Source organism: Phacochoerus africanus, chromosome X, assembly GCF_016906955.1.
Source record: "Phacochoerus africanus isolate WHEZ1 chromosome X, ROS_Pafr_v1, whole genome shotgun sequence".
Taxonomy (NCBI): Eukaryota; Metazoa; Chordata; class Mammalia; order Artiodactyla; family Suidae; genus Phacochoerus; species Phacochoerus africanus.
This window is the reverse complement of record NC_062560.1, coordinates 17315435-17336192: the sequence shown is the minus strand read 5'-3', so window position 1 is coordinate 17336192 and position 20758 is coordinate 17315435. Positions and strand designations below refer to the sequence as shown.

The 20758-nt window shown below is 40.4% G+C and overlaps 1 protein-coding gene across 2 annotated transcripts in view; it reads right to left on the bottom strand.

Moving 5' to 3' along the window:
• Positions 1-20758, bottom strand: part of CDKL5 (cyclin dependent kinase like 5) — a 211845-nt gene that overhangs the window by 86199 nt on the left and 104888 nt on the right. The window lies entirely within an intron of this gene.

The following is a 20758-nucleotide window of genomic DNA, read 5'->3' as shown; positions in this document are numbered from 1 at the left end:
AACTAGGCTAAATAATTCATGTCTAATATTCTACTCTACAAGAGGAATTTTAAAAAGCCTTTAGTAAAATAGTACATAGATTTTTCAAAGCCAACATGTCATATAGAAAAGTTCTCTGAATGGTCCATGCCTGCTCTTTTTTACTCTAAATGGGTATACCTTCAGATCTGTAGGTGAAAATCTTTTAATAAAATTTAGTTTCTGCATCAAAACGAAGACTTCATTTTTAAAATTTTTATTTATTTATTGTCTTTTTAGGGCCACACCCACGGCATATGGAGGGTCCCAAGCTAGGGATCGAATCAGAACTGTAGCTTCAGCAACACGGGATCCAAGCCGCGTCTGTGACCTACACCACATCTCATGGCAAGGCCAGATCCTTAACCCACTGAACAAGGCCAGGGACTGAACCTGTGTCCTCATGGATACTGGTCAGATTGTTTCAGCTGAGCCACAATGGGAACTCCCAAAACAAAGATTTTAAAAACAGACACAGGGAGTTCCTAGTCGGAAATGAATCTGACCAGTACCCACGAGGACGCAGGTTTGATCCCTGGCCTCGTTCAATGGGTTAAGGATCTGGAGTTGCCCTGAGCTGTGGTGGAGGTTGCAGACGTGGCTCGGATCCCGTGTTACAGACAATGAGGCAAGAACCAAAAGGGTACAAAATCACTGACTTATTAAAAATATATGCTTTTCTTCTAGGTTCCTTACAAAAGCAAGGGGAATCATAAAGGTAGGGGTGGGGGGGAGAAAAAAGTGACCATTTCAATCATTACGCTGTAAGACAAACCCTCAAAATGACCATTTCAATTATTATGCTGAAAGACAAACCCGGACTTGTAACTATGTTTATAAATCAAACCTTGTTTCTCATGTGCCCACTGAAAAAAAGAAGAAAGTATCAGCTTTCGTATTTGTTACAGGGAAGAATTTATCTGAAAGTGCTATAGGCTACTGAGGAAAAAGATTCTTCTTAAGGTTTTTACATTTTTGTTTTTAAGGAAGGATTACAATTGTAGAGAGCTAAGAGTTTGGGGGATACAATTTCTTTGTACATTAGCAGACCTTCTGATTTTAACTCATCCAATTACTTTCTGATGTCCTAACAGTTTCATTATTGAGAAGGAGTATCTGCAAAGTCAGAGTGATGTCGAGGAGGATCACCTAGAATATCAACACAGGTATACTAGGTAACTCTGCTACGTAGGCTGCTCTCTCTTACTACACTGACAGTGTTTTCTTAGCCTGCTCTTTTTCAAATGACTCTAGCTAGCAACCCATCTACGGCCTAAGGCTTACCCAAAACCCTGTCGGGAAACTGCTCACAGCACAAAGAAAGAGGGTAGCACGATGGCATCCTGGAAGAGAGGAGACTGCGCACATTTCAACAACTGAGCACTGTTCCCGGCAGCACTTCATCCTATCTATACTGCACATACACTTTTTATTGCATCTTAAATGTGCAAACATTGCCTGATTTTATAGAAGGCCTTTGCCTGATTTTATATAAGCTCTTGCTTATTTAGTTCACAACTGTCCACTGAGATGACTACAAATTTAAATTTATGACTAGCACCATCTCGAAGAAAGACATTCATCAGGCTTTTTTTCCCTGGCATCTCAGAAACAATTAACACTGCAGAAGAGTTGCCCGAAAGAGGGTCAAATAAGATGAAATGTTTATCCTTCTATTTATCCTTTCACTTCTTTCTCCTCAACACATACAAACACACACACACACACAAACCCCCAATACGGTTTATATGTTTACTTACAGAACAAAGCCAAATAGGAATTTTTCTACATAAAATGTAGAAATTCAATTCAATGTTTGGTGGAAAATACATGCAATTAAGAGTAGAAGATCCTGGAAAAAATTTAACATTTCACTTTTATTCAAACTATTTATAAAAATAATACAAATTCATTACAGAAATATAAAAGAAAATAAAGGATATAAAAAGTATAAAAGGAGTATAAAAAGAAAATTTAAAAACTATTTCTATAACCCTTGCTAATAACATTTTGGTATATTTTCTTCTAGTAAAATTTTCTCAAATTGGAAGAGTATATCACATATTGCATTGTCTGCGGCTTTTATTTCATTTGATATTATCATTAAATAATTTTTAAAACCACCATTCTTAGAGTTCCTGTTCTGGCACAGCGGAAACCAATACAACTAGTATCCATAAGGATTCGGGTTCAATCCCTGGCCTCGCTCAGTGGGTTGGGGATCCAGCGTTGCCATGAGCTGTGGTGTAGGTCGCAGAAGCAACTAGGATCTGGCATTGCTGTGTCCGGCAGCTACAGCTCCAATTCGACCCCTAGCCTGGAAATTTCCATATGCTGCAGGTTTGGCCCTAAAAAGCAAAAAAGAAAAAAAAAAAAAGAAAAAAGAAAGAAAAGAAAAGAAATAAAACCACCATTCTTAATGGATAATTATTTAACAAGTCTATCAATGAACATACTTCATCTGCATCTTCATTTCCATGAACTAAATTCTCTAAGTGATACAACTGGGTCAAAAGGTATGAGAAGGGTAAAGTCTCCTAATACTGCCAACCGATACCCAAAAGTATGTACTTTTACAGTTCCTGTCAGCAATATAAGAACCCACTCTACGATCAGAGCCAACACTAAATACAACCATTTGAAAAAATCTTTAAGCATCAAAAATCTTAAAATACGATCGTTTAGTCAATGAGGTTAGAGGTTTGCATCTATGTACTGGAAGTGAAATAAGGTGTACTAAGCTTAATATTTTTCTTACTGATTGATGAATGTATACTTGCTGGCAAATTCTGCTATAAATATTTTCCCTAGGGTGCTGTGATCATGGAATTTTTCAGGGTGTTGTTATTGTTGCTTGTTATTACATAGTCAATTTTATTGATACACACCTTTGTTATGTACACTTTTGTGCCCAAACTCCTTACTTAGCTTGAGTATGATAAATGTTCATCCATATTTATCTATCACGATATTTTAATGATTTAATTTTGTTCCTTAATCCTTTATCTACTTGTAATATATTTTAATATGCTAAACGGTAAGGGAATCTAAATTTGAAATAATTTCTAGGGAGTTCCCGTCGTGGCTCAGTGGTTAACGAATCCGACTAGGAACCATGAGGTTGCGGGTTCGGTCCCTGCCCTTGCTCAGTGGGTTAACGATCCGGTGTTGCCGTGAGCTGTGGTGTAGGTTGCAGACGCGGCTCGGATCCCGCGTTGCTATGGCTCTGGTGTAGGCCAGTGGCTACAGCTCCGATTAGACCCCTAGCCTGGGAACCTCCATATGCCGCAGGAGCGGCCCAAGAAATAGCAAAAAGACAAAAAATAATAATAATAATAATAATAATTTCTAAATAGACCAATTTTCCCAATACCTTTTACAATGGATTTTTAGTTCTGTTGCATCTTAGCATCCTTACATATATACTCTAGATTTTCTTTCAGAGCTTTTTAATTTAGTCTATACTATTAATCTGTTGATTCTTATGCCAGAACCAGTTTAAATTACTGAGACCTTAAAGTACTTTAAATTACTCTGGAGTTACAGACCCTGAATCTTCTTATAACATTTTGTTAAATTTATTATGGGAATGGGTTTGGGCTGCTACATTTTATTTGTAATTATACACACAAGCTATTATATTTAGCCTCTCTTTCTTTACATATTTCATATTATGGTTTTCACGTATTTGCTCGATTTGCATTAAGTTTTTGTTCAGCCAGTGTGCATCTTTGAATGGCTTTCGGAGGAAGAATTCTATTTTGCAGACCTTTACATATCTGAAGGTCCTCACACATGAATGGCAACTTGGAAGGCACAGAATTCTCAGGAAGAGAAATAACTATGTTTTCCGTCGTCTTCAGGGTCGCTGTAAGGTGGTGTGTCCTGCAAAGCCCTGGAAAGTATCTTTTAAATCATACATGTTGCAGGTTTGTATGTTTTATTAAAGTAGCTCTCCAGTAGATAAAGCCACTCTCCAGTAAAGTGTCTTGTAACAAAATCCATATGCTAAGATACTTTTCCAAGAAGAAGAAAATGAAGGATCTTTTTTTTTTTTTTTTTTAATCTTTTTAGGGTCACACCCATGACATATGGAGATTCCCAGGCTAGGGGTCAAATCAGAGCTGTAGCCGCTGGCCTACACCACAGCCACAGCAACGCAGGATCTGAGCTGCATCTGCCACCTACACCACAGCTCGCGGCAATGTTGGATCCTTAACCCACTGAGCGAGACCAGGGATCAAACCTGTGTCCTCGTGGATGCTAGTCAGATTCATTTCTGCTGGGCCACAACAGGAATTCCGAAAATGAAGGTCTTAAAAGAAGGACTGCCATTTTCTAATCCACATGCGGCTCCAAATGGGCGAGCAATGCCCTGACGGCCTTCTGGTATTCGTGTTGTAGAAAAGAACTCTGAGGTCAATTTGGTTTTTGTTCCAATGTAGATAACTTCTTTTTTTCTGCCTAGATGATGTTAGGGCTTTTCCTTTTTCTTGGAATGGAAAATTTTAATTATCAGGATATATCTTGGGAGGTGTGTGTGTGTTTTGAAATTATATTACCTGGAAATCCAAGAACTTAGTTTTCTTCTAGCAACCTTAATGTTTCTTCTTCTATTTTTCTAGAAGTTTCCTCTAGAAACCTTATAACTTCATAACTGCTTTATGTGTTTTACTCACTACTACATCATAAGCGCCTAAAATGGCAGGCACATAGCAGTTGTTCAATAAATATTTAATGAATGATTACTTCATGAGTGAATTAATCAAAACTGCTATATCAATTTTGTTTCTTAACTTCCTTCATTTTACGTTTCTTTATCTTCTTTCCTTATTCCAGTCACCTTGTGCAATTTTTGCCTTGTTTCAGCTTGTTATCATTATAGAGGTCCTAACTTCCTGGATCTCCTTTAGGAGATAACTTCATCTGCTTCTTACAAAAAAAGTCATATTCAGAACTATGTGGTGCTCTTAAATCTTCAGAGCAGTATTTTCTTTATGTCTTTTCATAAGCTGCACCCCATGCCCCATTTTTTTTTTACATTTTTTGTATTTTTTGGTGTTTTGGCTGCACCTATGGCACGTAGAAGTTGCCGGGCCAGGAACTGAAACCACGCCACAGCAGCGACTCAAGCCATAGCAGTGATACCACCAGCCCCTTAACTTGCTACGCCAAGGGAACTCCACCTACCCCCATTTTTAGCTCATTCCCACTAAGAGAGGAAGAGATCCACCAGGACTGGCATCTGGCAGCAAAACAAGCAATTGTGTTTTTTAGCAACCTGACTTTCAAAGGCAGATTGATGTACCTGAGCCCAATTTCAAAAGTAAACTCCAAGCAAAAATTCTTCTCATTGCATTGGCTGCCTTGAGGCTGGGCCACCTGGGCAAGCTTCCCCAAATAAGCTGTTTACCCAGCCTGTACTACCCAGCACATCCTGCTCCCACTAACCTACCTCCACCACACCCTGCCATGGGGTCTGTGAATCCCAGGATGCAACATGCTGCTTCTAACCCATCTCTACTTCTTGCCTTACTGTATTTGGGGTATTCTGTCTCTGAAAAGATCTGGCAATACCAGTGCTGGGGTGGGCTAGGGAGTACAGAGAACTCCAGCTCCTGAAGGGTCAAACAGTTACCACCCTGCAATGGCTGCCTGTTTCCAGCCCCTGTGGGCATGGGTCCAAGTCTTTTTCTACTCCCTTTGGATAGTTCGCCCTCTTCTGGTTCAGAAAGTAGAACAAATAGCACATATTTTTTAATCCATCTACCTGGACTTTGCCAACGATCTTTGATGTTTAGTTTCTTAATTTATAGAACTTTTTGAGTTTCTGATTTTGCTTTTAAATACCTTCCTGCCACCAATCCTGAGATGCCACACCTAATATAGGTGTAGGCAAAGAACAAAACATGAAAAATAACTCTGAAGAACTGTGTTTTGAATTCAGTATATTCCGAAAAGCACACCATTGCCCCCACAATGCCTGCAAGACAATGTCATCAGCTGTAGTTAGCACAGTAAGTGTAATTTGCTATTTGTTTCAATGTCTTACTTTGTTTTTGTTTTTGTTTTTTTTGGTCTTTTTGCCATTTCTTGGGCCACTCCCATGGCATATGGAGGTTCCCAGGCTAGGGGTTGAATCGGAGCTGTAGCCACTGGCCTACGCCAGAGCCACAGCAACGCGGGATCCGAGCCGCGTCTGCAACCTACACCACAGCTCACGGCAACGCCGGATCGTTAACCCACTGAGCAAGGGCAGGGACCGAACCCGCAACCTCATAGTTCCTAGTCGGGTTCGTTAACCACTGCGCCACGACGGGAACTCCCATGTCTTACTTTGTTTTAACAATGAGTTAGTTAAGAGCTCACATTTTAAACAACTAAGGATGTGGTAAAAATATGTAAGCAAACACTAATGATATTCCTATGTCTCACTGTTAATTTTGCCTCAAAATTAGAATCATCTTACTTTGGAATGCAGAAAGACAGAGGTTCCTGAACTCTACTGCCACCTTCATGAGTGAACAAACTATATCAAGACATTTAACATTTCCCAGAATAAATTTCCTCAACTAAAAAAATACATATATATATATGTATGTGTGTGTGTGTATATATATATATATATATACACACACATACATAGAAAAATAAAAAAATAAATTTTGTGAGTAGTAACAAACAGAAAAATACCTCTAGAGCACATATTTCTTTCAGATCTCTACCCAGTAAAAATCATACCTCAACCAGTGAACAACCATACTGGACATAGAGACTTGTAACCAAAGCTCGCTACTGCTACTGACTGTCTAAAGTTCCCGAGTTTATTCCCAGAATCAATCATCCCTTCTTAAGATGTTGGCAAAGCAGCTGATTGCTATTAACAATCATAAAATTTACTAAGTTATTTTAAATGCAGTTACATAACTTGATTTAATTATGCTTTGGAACAGTGAATTCTCTAAATTGATCATACGCTGTTATAAGGAAACAGCAGGAATTACAGTTTTAAATGTTTTGCTCTGTAATTTAAAATATCTTACATGCATTATGAAACAGAACAAATAAAATACTGATTTTATTTTACTCTGCTATTCACAGATTAAATCATTCTAAAGGTTATGCACTACAATTCATTCTCTAATTATTCTCTGAGAAAGCCCTCCCTTGGGAGAAATTCTTCATTTCTTCATCTAGAAAGCAGGGAATACAGCTTGACAACTGACATATTTTAAAATATGTCAGTCTGAAGCAATGAGGTCTGACTGTGTAGCATAGGGAACTATATATCCAATCTCTTGAGATAAACCATGATGGAAGAAAAAGTAAGAAAAGGAATGTGTGTGTGTGTGTGTGTGTGTGTGTATAGGCTGGGTCACTTTGCTGTACTGCAGAACTTGGCATGACATCGTAAATCAACTGTACTTTAATTAAAAAAAAAAAAATTTCAACCTGCGTTTGGTGGGCAAATATCCCACTAAGTACTTTCAAACACTGACATGCTCCTTCAGCAGGAGCAAAATCCTACAGACATAAACATCATCACCTTAGAGCCAGATACGGTATCTTTAAAAGTAAGCTTTATTTTAGGTTTTTATCTTTAAGTACTTTTGTGCCAGGCCCAAAGTGCTTTCTAGATATTATTTCATTTAATCCTCAAATCAATACTCTGAAGAGAATCTTATCATCACGCTCATTTTACAGTTGAGAATGTACTGAATTTTAATGAGGTTCCATAATTATAAAAATCATAAAATGGGAATAAATTCAAGCACAGGATACATACATGACAGGTAGATAGAATGGAGCTAACATGTGTTTTCCAAGAACCAGAGAAATACAAAACATTACCCAGGATAAGCAATGATAAAACCTAGACTGTTTCCCAAGGAATCCCCTAGAGATCGTTTCTAGACTTGCATTATTTATTACCTATAAACTACCATAGTTTACCAATACTAAAAGCTAGATTAACTACTAAATTTCAGTACTTCGGACTTAATCAAGAAAGAAACAGTCTTCAGCGAAGAAGAACATTTCAGTCAGTGAGCTAAGAACTGTCTGTTGGGTCCCTGCTTTATATGAGGTTTATGTGACATCTTAAGTTTGACATGAGTAAATCAAGCATTTCATATGTACAGAAGGTCACACCCTGGTGTGTAATACTGCACGATAGGAAGTAAAAATTTATGACCAAAGTCGAAAAGTACAATGAATGTTATATGATATGCCACTGAAGTTCAAAACAGACTGATCGTGTAAATATAAAAAAAGTATACCCCTTTGAGATTTAAGTTTATAATGTTTTGATTTATTTGCTTCTGATCTCCTTGTGAAATGTCCTACGTATACCTCTGTTTGTTCCCATTCCTTCTCTTCCCAGAGGTAACAACTTCTACCCTGAATTTGGTATGTACTGTTCCCACGCACACTTTTTTTTGGCCACACCAGTGGCACGTGGAAGTTCCTGGGTCGGGGAATGGAACCCAGGCCACAGCAGCGACAATGCCAGATCCTTAACTCACTGAGCCACCAGGGAACTCGCCCATTCACATTTTTATTACTACCAATGAATTCGCCCATAAGTAAATTTACTATTTTATACATTAAAAATCATGTAACTGACATGTTATTGTACACATCCTCTGTAACAGCTTTTTTTTTTTTTTTTAAAGCACAACATTGTATATCTGAGCTATAAACATAAATCTAATCAACGGGTGATAAGTGTGCTGCCCATAGGATATCTGGCAATGTGTGGAGACACTTTTGGTTGTCACAGTGGGGTAGGGTGGGCATTATCAGCATCTAGAGGCTAGGGACACTGCTGAACATCCTAAAGTGTATAGGACAGTACCCACCGCAGAGAATTGCCTGGCCCCGAATGTCAAAAGTGCTGATGTTGAGAAAACCTGCGCTAATTTATTCATTTTAACTGTTTTGCGATGGTCCACAGTAACCACTCCCCTTAAAAGAGAGACTAACCACTTGTTAAGATAGGTAAAGCTTTGCTAAAGACTAATACACTGTCAAAAAATTTTTTTAGTTGAAAATGGGATGATTAAAAGACTAATTCTTCAAAAATTATTAAAGCTACTAATCATGGCATTAAAATATCTACATGCATCTCATTTTCGTAAAACAATTACTTTTATAATAACTTTGGTAATATGGCTCCATTAGAATATTACATAGTGATATATACCAAAAGACATATAAAAGTGTGGTTTTTTGGTTAAAAACTCTTACATTTTAAAAAGCATTACAAGGAAAACTCATATGAATATATTTCATGTTCAGCCTCTAAAAAGAGGACAGGCTCATGAAAATATTAATACATTATCAAGAAGATGAAAGAGTATGCAGCCAAGAAAGGAAGAAAGTGGGATCTTACAAACAAAGAATCTTATAGAAAACAACTGCCTTCAAGCCAAGTCAATAATAAAATTCTTACATTAAAAAAAAATCTATTTTCTCATTTGTCTCCAATAAAATATCAAATCCCTTCTGGCCCCTCTGGGCTGGGTGTGTCCTCCATCAATCTCTATTGAGATGTAAAATGAGAGTCAACAAAAGTAAAGTATTTAGACAGCATGCCTTACGTCCCTCATCATCCCCCTCTGAACGTGGTCCTGCCCCCTGTCTCAGATCTCAGTGAACCCTAGCCAGAATTTTAGGATCACTCTTGACATCTCCCTTGTCTGCAACCTCATATCCACCCAGGTTATCACCAAGTACGGTTGACTGTGGCTTCCTAAATCTTTTTTAAATTGGTCCACTGTTCTCTGCTGAAATACTCCCCTCCCAGTTGGAGGCCCTGACATTCCCACTTGGAGTACTGCCTAACCTCTTAACCCTTTTAACATGTCTGCCACTCAGCGACCAGGCTCTTCATTCACAAGTGAATATCTGATTTCACCGCCCCATCATTCCCCTTAAAACTCTCCCTCAACTCCCCTGCCCTAAGGACCACCTCAAAGCCCCTTCATGTGGCCAGCAGGGGCTGGGAAGCTCCCCACCCTCCTCTCTCTAGGTCTCCCTTACTTGTTGAGGCCCCACCATGCTTACCACAATTTCTCCTGTTGTTGAGCCTGTCCCCTTTCCCCCTAAAAGCTTGGCTCTCCCTTGTCCCACTCAACCCTACACTATCCCTCAGGCCTTCCCTCAATCCTTGCTTCCTCAAGGAAGCTTTCCTAGAGCCCTGTGGCTAGGTCTAAAGCCCCAAATGCTCTCTGGACAACTTGTATTAAAGTGACACCGTCGCATATTTATCTGATTCTACCACTGGACTGCAACTGTATAGTGGAGAAAGAAATGTATCATTGGTCTAAAAGTATGCTGAGCAAGACAGAAAGAGACAGTGTAAACGTCTCACTACATCACCAAATGAAACCTTACATTCTGCCGGCCCAGGTCATCCTTCTGTTTGGACATCACTTACTAATCCTGCTCCTGTTTAACAGAGAAACATCTTTTCCTACCAGAATTTTCAAGAGAATAAAAGATATCCCTTGGTATACAAGGAACTAAAACATACAAACACAGAATATGAATATATACATTTATATTTTTTTAAGGACAGTGTATTCCTGGGAGACTTTTTTTTTTTTGGTCTTTTGTCTTTTTAGGGCCGCACCCTCAGCATATGGAGGTTCCCAGGCTAGGGGTCGAATCGGAGCTGTAGCCGCCGGCCTACGCCAGAGCCACAGCCACGCCAGATCCGAGCCTTGTCTGCGACCTACACCACAGCTCACGGCAACGCCGGATCCTAAACCCACTGAGCGAGGCCAGGGATCAAACCCGCAACCTCATGGTTCCTAGTCGGATTCATTTCCACTGTGCCATGACAGGAACTCCCCTGGGAGACTTATTAAGATGGACATGTTTCCTTCTTTCTTTAGAAAGTTTAAAAAAAAATGAAGATAATGAAAGCGCATCAGATCCTTCAAAACTTCATCTGGCCCTCTTCAGAAGCCCTTCAGTAGGCGGGAATCTGAATAAGCTCTTCAAGTTCAAAGAAATTATACTTTCTTGATTAAAAACATCTTTGCCATTTGGCTACTCTGGCCTCCTACAGATCTTAAAAGGGCACTGCTAATTTGCCTTCTTTTTGTTAAAAATTCTTACATGGCACTGCTATAAAATGGCTGCAGTTACTAGGTTGCCAATATTTATCAAGTTATATCAGAAGGCTTACTAAATTTAAAAAATTATTATTGATTGATTCATATCTCCATCTGAAACAGTAAAATAAGGCTTGCTCTCCTTCACTGTCGCCTCTATTCCATGCTATGACAAAACTAGTAAGATTTCCTCCAGTCTGGAAAAATACGAAAACAATATTTTATTGTTTCATATACTGCTGTTTTCAAAACAGTATATGAAAACAATGATGTCACATAATTACTAATATCTAATATTTGTGTGGTGTGAGACACTCGCAGGGAAGGAAACTGTCACAAACCGGGAACTAGCTAACACAGCACTCACAGTGCTGTATGGTACCTGGTCGCAAAATGTTCAGCGCACGTGCTACAGACTTGCGGTCATTTGGTATTACTGGGGCTCCAGGGAAATGAAGGAAGGGAGGTAAAGCTTGGGCCGATGTGGAACAGAGAGAAGGAAAGAGCCTCTAAGATGAGATAGAAGAACATGAGTTTGGTGGGAAGAGAAAAATCAAAGGGATAGGCTCTCTTGAAAATGTACGTAAGCCACGTTCTTAAAGAGGCCACTAGAATTCTCACAGTGAAGTCTTGAACTCCCCCCCCGCCACCCATGGCATGTGGAAGGTCCTGGGCCAGGGACTGAACCTCTGCCATAGCAGCAATCTGGGACACAGCAGTGACAACACTGGATCCTTAACCCGTTGAGCCTCCAGGAACTCCACAACTATTTTTGGGGGGGGGGGGGTACGCACCTGCTGCATATGGAGGTTCCCACGCCAGGGGTCGAGACGGAGCTGTAGCCGCTGGCCTACACCACAGCCACAGCAATGTGATATCTGAGCTGTGTCTGCGACATGCAATGCAGCTCATGGCAACGCCGGATCCTTAACCCACTGAGTGAGGCCAGGGCTCAAACCTGAAACCTCATGGTTCCTAGTTGGATTCGTTTGCGCTGAACCACAACAGGAACTCCCTCGCCTCAGAGTTAAAGACTAATATAAATTGACTACCCTAAGTTACTATGATAGATTAGCTAATTAATAAAATGTTCAAAAAACAAAATGTAGTTACAAAGATGAAAAATGAGGTATCTAAAGAACAATTTTCTCTAACTCCTCTGGCGAAGCAAATAGCAACTCCCTTCACAAGAAAGGGATAGGCGAACTTTCAAAATAATTTAGCCCCGTATTTATAGCTCATACAAAATTCGAGATGTACTTGTTTCCACAGAGCCCACCCACACTTCCAGACATTATATACAGATGCTCTCAATCCACCTTGTCTAAACCCAACTCAGACTTCGTATAGACAGCAAATGAAGGGAAATTTCAAAGAGTGCAAGGTAATGATGTCTGCAAGATAGCATTTCAGGTTAGTGGTATCAACCACCATGTTTGTACTGTAGTTATCGTGCAATTGCGTTACAATTTTATTTCATTTTGCCCTCATTTTTAAATAATGAATAGATAATGGGAAAATGAAAACTCCACTTCTGGTGATCAAGAAATTGAGACAAAGATAGCATTAATTAGGCATGCCAAATATAGCCAATCTACAACCTCAATCAGACAATCACTGGGCTTAAGCTGTGTTTAATAGCGAACAAAATTTAAATTTCAACATTGGAAATATATCCTCTAAGACTAAATCCAAGAAAACACAGCTCTTTAATTTTCTATAACTCATTTAATCTTGTTTGTCAAGCTCTGACCTTGACTTTAACATGGATTCTATAGTAGCTCAGTCCTTTCTGGTTTATGGTCTCCTTCAGGTAAATGCTTGGTTTTTCCCTTTGGATTTTCACCCTGCTTCTACCAAGATGGCAGCTGGGTGTCTGAATGTGGGCGGGGTTATGTAACTTCACTGTGGTCAGGGAAGGGCTCACACATAAATATGCACAGGCCCTTGGGCTGGTCCTCCAGAAAAGGGTCCTTATGGGCCTGGACCACAAACACTGGCCTGATGCTACTGTTGGATCTCATGAGGACTACGGACTCAGTATGCGCTCCTGGCTTAGAGCCCAGGGGCCTGGCCTGGTTGTTTGGCTACTTCCCAGATTTAGTTGGTGCTAAAGATATCTACACAGTGCAATTTCATTTACACCTGCTACCTGGCCAACAATGATGGTGTCGTATCAGCTTGCCCCCTCATCACAGCATCCCCATTAACAGGTTCACCGGCTCTTGACCTAGCTACCTGGAGTGTGTGGTAACTTTGGGATTCCTCAGAAGGCACTCACAAGCTGAAGGATGCCCAGGCATCCTCTCTGCACCTAACCAGAGCATGCCACATTTTACTCTGCAGTTGCTGCTTCCATTCTGACAAGGCAACCTTGCAAGGCAGTTTCTTCCCTACGTTCCAAGAGGGGAATAAGGCATGAGCGTCCTTTGCTTTTGGCTTTACCCTCAACCTACTGACCCCCTAAATCCAGAATTTCAGTCCCCCTAAGGTGGTGTGAGGGCTGGGGTAAACAAAATGTCAAGACTTGGCTGCCCTAACTCTGCCTCTTCCGTCCACATTCCTCTGACACCTGGAAGGGCTGCCTTTCATTACTCCCGTAAGTCTCAAAGCAATTTCCCCTATGAAGAGGCATTCACCCTACTCTCTTACCTGGAACCATGATAAGATCAGAAGAAAAAAACCAATTTATTGACCAAAGATACATCACCAGGTATTCCAGAAAAATCATCCTCATATATGTAAAGATCCTTACATTATCCTTATATATGTAAATATATAAACATTCAGGTATAATGACAAAGAAAAAACAAAGAAAAGTTTAAAATTAAAATGGACTGAGGATCGACATAAAAATACATGGTCCAAATGAAGACAAACAACTATTTTCTGCTGAACTAGTTAGAAAGAGAGAGACTGGAACAGATTCCTTTATTGAAAGAAGAACTGACTGTGCCTAACTTTCTCATGGCCAATTTTTCCAGTAAATTATGTAGATACCACTGAAGTTAGCACACTTAAGTTCTGCAGACATTGGCGGGTGAACAATGCACGGAGAGCTAAGAAGAGCAGATTGTTACAGTAGCACTAACAATTGCTACTATAGCAGCAAGTTGCTCACTGCTTCCTGGCAGCCCTAACAGAAACCAGACACATGAGTACAGACTCAAACCTTCTAGTGAAGTTAGAAACAGTAGAGCTAAAATGGTTATTAAGCCACTCCTTAAGAATGTCTGGTTCTGGAGTTCCCGTCCTGGCTCAGTGGCTCATGAACCCGACTAGCATCCATGAGGACACGGGTTTGATCCCTGGCCTCGCTTAGTGGGTTAAGGATCCGGCATTGACGGGAGCTGTAGTGTAGGTTGCAGATGTGGCTCGGATCCCATGTTGCTGCGGCTGGTGGTTACAGCTCATTTTGACCCCTAGCCTGGGAACCTCCATATGCTGCAGGTGCAGTCTTGAAAAGACAAAAGACAAAAAAAAAAAAAGAAAAATGTCTTGTTCTATTTTGCTTTTATTAATAAATAAGCTGATGAATTGTGCTTATGTATATACAAAACAACAATCTATGATTCTCAATTTTTGCAAATATGTTGCCCTAATTTAACATTTTCCTATAAAATAAGAAAATCAAAGTACTAAAACCTGGTAAAGAAAGCTAACACACTGTTGGGGAGGGGGAAATTCATGCACTTAAAGGTCTCCTAGAAATGGGATCTAAGTGGTGGCCAAAGCAGCCTCCTTTTATACTTTTGAGACAAAGAAACAATAAATTTGTGAGGAATTAACAGAACAAAGAAATTTAGGCTTTGGGTACTCAACTAGTGAAGAATTTAAAAAGAGCTTGGGATAGTAAATTAAAGTAACATACACAGGCCTCTCAGCTCAAATTCCCTGTTTCTGATGATAAGGGTGTCTCTCTACCCTTGGATACAGGGAGTGCACCTCTCACATGAGAGACATATTTCTGCTTTTAGGGGGACAGAGGTAGGTCAGAGTTTCCTTCCTGCACCAGCTGTTTCTCAAGCAACTTCAATTCAAAATAGTATGCCACTGTTACACATTTTGGGCTGGCCCACCTTGAGCTCCAACACCATGAAGGTTTAGTTTTTTCCAGTTCATGAAAAATATGCCAGGGGTTTAAGAACAGAAACATGCTTAAGGAAACTCCAAAGTTCAAAAGCAAGAGAAATCGTGTTCTGTTTAATATCTCCAGGGTACTACGCCATAAGGTCCTCAGGTGCAGGATTACTATGACACTGCCAAGATGGGAGAGGCTGACAGGTGTAGCAAGACACACTTAGAAGCTCTTTATTCAAACAGCTGAACTGGATTTTATCTAGTGACACTGTCATCATGCTTTCTGACAGATCTGTTCACACACACGCAGACAAGCAAACAGAATGGTACCACCAAAATCTGAAAAATGTTCCAAGTCATAGCTTCTTGCCCTAACTATATCCATATAGAAAACTGAAAAGTACATTCAGCTTAGGTAGTAAAATGTTCCTTTCTTCAAAAACTTATTTTTAAAATATCTAGTTATTGTAGTGAAAACTTGTTATATCTTACGTTTTTTTGGGAAAACTACAAGATGCCAGATTCTTTTTTACCATTGAAGGAGATGTGTATTAAACATAAATCAACAGCCAGTAATATTTTTGAAAAATCTAAAAGTCTGGCTTATCTCTATATCCAAGTAGCCAGCACTTCATCTTACACGTGATAGGTATGTAATAAAATGTCCGCCGAAGTGAACTGAACCATATTTTTACATTCATGGAAGAGGAACTGTCTACCACCATCACTTACAGAAGCTGGACAACCTCATATAGTCCACCTTGGGTGCTGAAGCAAAAAAAAGAAAAGAAAAGGAAAGAAGAGAAAGGAGGAAGGGAGAGAAAAATCCTGAAAGCGACCATTCCCTTAAAACAACTGTGGAATCTAAATCTCAAGCAGTTCAATGTTTCAAGAGAACCAGCCAAGGAACACTATGCACCTAATAAAATTCTGTTATGCCTGGCTACTTGACTTCAAGAATATCATTGAAGTTTTCCAGCTGAACTTCTAGTAACATTCTCCCAAGGCCTCAGTGAAGTCATCAGCTTTGCACATAGCAACTATTTCAAACATACTCTGCTTGTCAATCACTGGATTCAGGAAAAGAAACATATATTACCTATCACACAGCATGGAGGCTGTCTAAGACTTCCAGGATAAAGTTTTAATTCCATGTTTCATCTCCTAACTTTTAAGAAAAACCACCCTGGTTCCTGTCACACCTAATTATTCAGTTCCTCAACTGAGCCTTCACACATACTTGCTTTTATCTGCTCACACTCCAGTATTCATTCTTTCTTCATTCATTCATTTATTTAATCAACAAACATTTCCCAAGCTCCTACTAGGAGAGGAGGTAGTGGGCTAAGCAATGGGGATACAGAGGAAACAAGACAGTTAAGGCAGTTGCATTCTGGAGAGGAGACGTAATTAAGTAAACAAGTAACAGACAAGAAGATTAACTGCTATAAAAGAAAGCAAAAGAGGTCAATTTCATAGAATACTGACTTGGGTATGGGAGTGCCCAAGGAAGTGATGTTTAAGCTGTTCCTTAAATGACAAGAAGTCAACTCCACTACTACTCCTAGTTAATTCTATTTCTTCCTCCTTCGGAAAGCACTGCATGATCCCTCAGCTTGTTTTGTGTGCGCCTCTTTCCAGGTCCCTAGCACACTATCTAAGCACAAGCTCTTCACACAAATGCACTGCAATCTGTGGTTTGCCGGCCGTCTTACTGCCCACCTCGGACTGCATTTCACATAACTCTTGCCCCTAAGACCTAGCAGAAAGGCCCTCCAAGTGGGTGGGCTGCTCCAAGTACTTCGTAAGGGTCTTACAGGGACCAAGAAGAAATGAGGCAATGGACACGTAGGGTGTAGAAATGGGATATGTAAATTTTATCGTAACTAAAATTCAGAAAATAAAGACTGAAATATTATTCCTGTTGAAAGGATCAATCACCTGAGTTTTGAAGTGACCTGCTGTTTGACATTTTCATTCTCTGTTGGCCTGAGAACTCCTCTAGAGCAGAGAGCACATCCCAATCACCACGCTGTCATGAGCCTTTCCCTTCCAGAATGCAAGCTCGCTACAATCACTAATCATGTCCTTCTTGTTTTTTATTTCAAACATCCAGCAGGACCCACTATAGCAGGTGCTTTAACAGATGTCTGCTTAATGAATTAATTTTATATTTCAAAGCTCACTCCCGTGGTTTCTCTTGAGCCAGAACTAACAAAGACTCTTTATAGATCAACGAAGAATGTATTTAAATGGTTTGGATGATAAATCAATATGAATTTGAAATAGGTATCTGCTTCAGATAAATCACAGTGATTCAGATAAATCACATAGTGGGAAAGTGCCTGAAGAAATTTAAGAAGTAATGGCATGAAAAAATGCAAATTACTGGATGCCTTTAAAGAAATTATACATTATTCTCTAACAAAATATGGCAGAGATTTTATATTAAACCTTTCATGTATTTATAAGGAGTAGAAAAAAAACAATTATACCATAGAATATATATATAAATCAAACTTGATTCCACATTTTAAACGAGTGGAAAAATTTATATCTTTTCACTGAAAAAATCAAGTTAAATGGCAGCATGAATCTTTTCCAAACAAAGGAATGTGGCTACATTATAACTGCTTTATCATAAGCCCCTAAAGTAGAACTTAAACCTAAGGGCATGGATAATATTCATATAAGGACTTGTGAATCACATCCTTCTAGTTATTCAATTACTTGTATTTGAACATAAAGGCATGTAAAGCAATACAAAATATCACAACTGTATAAATAAATGTGATAAATAACAGATGCGTATCATAAAAAATGATCTGGTTGAATTTTATCTTGAGCCCTAAACAACTGAACAAAAAGGTGGGCATCTCTTAACAAAATCATTATTTCCTACTTCCAGAAACAAATAAAAAAATCTGATTATAAAAGAACTACACTCCAAACAGTTTAAAATATAAGATATGTACCAATAAGTTATTTTTCATACTCCTGTTGCCAGATTTATCTACGTGGTTTCATAAGCAAGAAAACAAAAAGTGCTTCTAATTAGAAATATTCTTTAATTACATTTAGTTCTGTGATAACTTTCAGAAGCACTTGTTTCAGACACAATCTTGATTTCAAACAAATAATAATAAAGCAAAGTCAAAGTCAAAGGAGGTCACACATCCAGAAGAAGAGTGAGAACTTCAGAGCCAGAGGCACACTGCCTGGATTGAAATTCTGACTCCACCATCTACTAGCTGACTAGTAATGACTTTAGGCAAATTACTTCACTTCTTGGTGCTACAATCTCCTTTGATGAAAACTGGGTCTAATAATATTACTTATTCCTGAGGTTGCTATTAGGATTAAATGAGAGGATACAGGAAAATGCTCAAAATAGCACATGAGATAAATGTTATTACCATTATTATCATCATCAAGTTTAAAGTGCTCTACTGAGGGCATTTCCAAATCACCAACTCAAGCTTCCAGAGGAAAGCAGAAGCATGGGGTTTGTCCCTGAGGGGCTTCTCCTGACCCTGGGGAGAACCATCAGTCCTTAGTATATATAAAGCCCAGACTCACAGCAGAGCCAAACTTCCCGTCCAACAGGCTAATGTCAAAAAGAGGTGACGTTCTTCCAGGACCAGGAGGATTATGGGGCTGCAGCTTCTGCATCAGGCAGAGGGGTGATCAGGACTTTGGACAATGGTGGTGCTTGGAGAGATCCCTCCAGTCTGATCACTAAGCACCACAGGCTGGCGAGCTGGGGCCAGGGAAACAATGCCCAATGGAGGGCAGCTCCTGGCAAAAGGTTTAATGGTAACCTGGGTAACATGCACGGGTAACCACGGTAACAACAAAGGCACTAAGGACTACGCCCCTTTCCCCATCTGCCTGGTGAATCAGTCCACGGGAGGCAGAGGAGCACCAGTAATACCAACAAGACAGGTGGTGTGGAGCTAGATTTAGCTTTATTTCCAAAATAAAGAATTGTGTTTTCTATCTGAAGGCCATGGGGGCAAATTAAAATCTATTTCGCAGCTCTTTGAATTCTACAAAACTATGAGATCTCTGCAGGTGAGAACTAAGTCTCAATCACAGTGCCTGACACATGGTCTATTTGAAGAATGAAGTGATGTCATATAAATCGGTGCTTACAGAATTTTCACACACACATGGAAACTTCCAGTTTTGGTAAAGAAGGAGTAGTCCCCTTTCTTGCAGGTCTTTCCACTTAAAACCAAAACCCTGTACATAAGACACGCAGCTAGGAAGACAGGGTGGAAAGGAGGAGGACAAGTGTCTAGAGACTTCGAGACCTGAGGCACGCCACAGCAGTGAGCGCCCCGGGCTTCCGCTTCGTCACTCCTGTACCCCTGACAGGGTGCCAGAGAAACTTCTGACCTGAAACTGACAGGAGGCAAACAGAAAAAAGTACCAGAAAACCCCATTCCCACCTCCAAAAGACCAGGAAAAGAATGGGCTAACAGTAGAACATCTTTTGGGCAATACTCGGCCTACTCAGGCAAACACGAATGGGTAAATGACACCACCCGCCCACTGAGGTTGCAGGGGGGCCAGGCGGTTAGACGCTCTTACATGCACGCGCACACACACACACACACACACACACACACTCCGAGGAAGCAAGGACCTAACCTTCCATCCCCAGCCTGGCAGAAGCAGGCAGCGTTCTGTCCCCCCTTGTGGTGTTGGTGGGGCCCGTCTATCTTCCCCCAGGCAGAAGCAGGCGACAGTACTCTGGTGCCGCTGCCAGGATAGGGTCTGCCGGACGGAGCAGGGGCAGTTAAGGCAGTGTGAACCAGTGGTCCACTTTTGCTGGCAAGGTATTAGTGGGGCCAAATGAGGAGCTGATCATCCACCCCACCCATGTGCAAGGAGGCAGTGGGAGTAAGAGCAACACCTCGGCAGAGGTGGTGTCAGGGGTTGCCACACAGGAGAATGAACATACACCTGACCCGACCCCCACACTCCCACAACAGCAAGGCTGCCTGCTCAACAAAAAAGATCGAAAAGGATCCAGAGTTTCACAATATCTCAACTGACCAGGACAGAATCAAAAGTCACTCATCATACCAAAGGCTTTGAAAGTCACAGCTTGAATGAGAAGACAAGAGACAGCAACATCAAGATGAAGTGGATGTTGGAATAATCTGACAAGGATTTTAAAGCAACTCTAATAGAACTACTTCAGCACGCAACCTCAAAATGCCCGTGGCACAGACAAAAAATAGCCCCAATCGAAGCCTGTTCTCTCTTGAACTCAAAGACCAGAAAAAGAGTAGCCTCGCAAGACAGAAAACTTTTAACCACTCTACTCCAGCCAGGTGAAACAATAAAAACTATGGCTCCATTCACACCAGCAAAGGCAGAGTGGGAAGCAGGCCCCACCTCCTGCCGGGGTAGTGTCAGTGGAGCCCACATGGGGAGCAGCAACAAAGCTCTCCTGCTTCTCCTGCACCTCCGAGCGAGGGTGGACAACAGAGGCCTAGTGGGGAAATGAACTTCCAACCACACCA